Here is a 2084-nt window from a genome sequence, read left to right as displayed (position 1 = left end):
ACTAGTTTGTAAGAGTCTACATTATACATATATGATTAAGGAGATTGGGGTTCATCTCCAAAACGAGAAGCCTTTGAAAATATTTAGGTAAGGCGATTTCTGGGAAGATGGTGGCGCCCGAATCAGGCGTGGCATATGTTTCCACGGAGAGTACCTCTCAATGAGGGGCTCAAGAAAGAGAATTCTTACAAGAGCAGCCATAGTAGGGTTCGTGGCTGCTATGGGCATTTTCTTCTTTCCTCTTAAAAGGATGATGTCGTTTCTCCTCCTCTGGTGAAAGCCAAGCCTCTTTGCCCACCATGAGCATCACCACAGAGGTCAAGAGTCATGGGATGAAGTTTGCTGAGGAGCAGCAGCTAAAGCATGGACGGACTCAAGGCAAAGGAGTAGGCCGGAAGGAGAATGGCATCACCCAGGCCATCAAGGTGACTCTGAGGAAAGATACTCATGGGGACCAAGTGCAGATAAGACACCTTTTCAAGGAGACCACTCATAATCGTCCCAAGCCTAACATGCTGTATCAGAAGTTCATGAAGCCAGCTATGAGCCCGAGGTTGCTTACTTCAGCCGCTGCAGTCCACCTTCTGCCAGGTTGAAGTATGCAGGCCCCCACTCCTGTGACTCTGCAAGGAGCAAGTTGGGGGGTGGCAAATTCCTGCCTAGGACAGTCACGCTGACTTCAGGTGGAGAGAAGCCAGACAGAAACTTGGAGAGCTGCAGTGATGACAGCCAGGGGCCCAGGCCTCCAAAGATCCTGACTAATAAGATGCTGCTCCAGGCCTGCGAGGGGCGAACAGCACACAAGGCTGCAGGTCTTGGGATCACAATGAAGGCCAAGCTTGCCTGACTAGAAGCCCAGGAGCGGGCCTTCCTGACTCATCTTAAAGGCCAGGTCTCTGACGCTCTCAGCCACCGTCTGAAAGCCAGCCCCCCACCCTCCAAAAAAGAAAAGGAAACAGAAAGAGCCTAGAGCAACTGAGAAGAGTGTGGATAAGGAGCACCCAGAACACACTGAGTACAGCATCAGGAAAAGCAAAAAAAGAAAAGAGACATCAAGAAGAGATGAGGGAGGGGGAACAGCTGTAGGGAGTGAAGAGGATGAGGCTGCGGGAACCAGTGGGCTTGAGGAACTCAGGAGCAGAGAACAAGTCCATCTGTCTCTTAAGAAAAGGAAGAAAAAGAAGAAGCAGCACCATGAAGGGTAGGAGAGGGAGGAATAGACAGTGGTGTTGGGTGGAGAAGGAAGAGGGAAGGATCCTGCAAGTGGTGTTGGGAGAAAGGAGGTGAGAGCAGAGCGCACACGGACCCCTGCCGCAGAGACAAGAAAAGGCAGCAGCCTGAGGAGGACTTGAGCATGGCTGATGGGGAAGGGGAGGAGACTGCTTTAGAGGGTGCAGCCAGGGAGGCAGAAAGCACGACATGTAGTAACAGAAGCAGCAGAAGCAAGAAGAAAAGACAGCAGTGCAGGAAAGAGGAGGTGTTCTCGGATGTAAGCTGTGAAGGTGACAATGGCAGGACTGAGGAAATAGAGAACAGAGGTAAGAAGAGGAGGGTGCAGCAACTCAGGGAGGAAAGAACGAGAGTCAGCACTGACTAGAGCACCAAAAAGAAGAAATAGAAGAAGAGAGACTGAAGGTCCTCTCAAGTTGGAGTTTAGTACCTTTTCAGTTGTAGCCTCAGGGACCATGGTCAGTGTCCTACATGAGGAATCCCTCCCAAAGAGGAAACTGAGCTCAGGGACAGCAGTCTTCTGCTGGAGACAGCCAAGTGCCACGTCTTAGTCAAGGGAGTGGACATAGTCTCTCCTGCTCTCCCTGCAGCCTCCAACCCAGAGATCATGAACTCCAGTGCCTCCAGGAGCCAGGCAGCTAAGGAACAAGGTATACTGGGGGCTGCAGGAACAGGAATATAGACAGGCGCATCCCTACCAAAAGAAGCCAAAATGTATACTTACGGGAAATGTCTTGGTTTTAAATATCATGAAGGCTAAGAAAAACATAAACTTGGGGTTATGGGCTATATTCAGCTCATAGGTTGCTTATTTCTAACATTAGACCAATTGATTACAAATAAATATGAACTTG

At 49.9% G+C, this 2084-nt stretch overlaps 1 pseudogene; it reads left to right on the top strand.

The window, feature by feature from the left end:
• The first annotated feature begins 299 nt into the window (after window positions 1-299).
• On the top strand, window positions 300-1597 carry LOC114094868 (G patch domain-containing protein 4-like; annotated as a pseudogene).
• The last annotated feature ends 487 nt before the right edge of the window (window positions 1598-2084 follow it).

The sequence above is a fragment of the Marmota flaviventris genome, chromosome 4 (assembly GCF_047511675.1).
Source record: "Marmota flaviventris isolate mMarFla1 chromosome 4, mMarFla1.hap1, whole genome shotgun sequence".
Lineage (NCBI taxonomy): Eukaryota > Metazoa > Chordata > Mammalia > Rodentia > Sciuridae > Marmota > Marmota flaviventris.
This window is presented reverse-complemented; position numbering and strand designations above follow the sequence as displayed.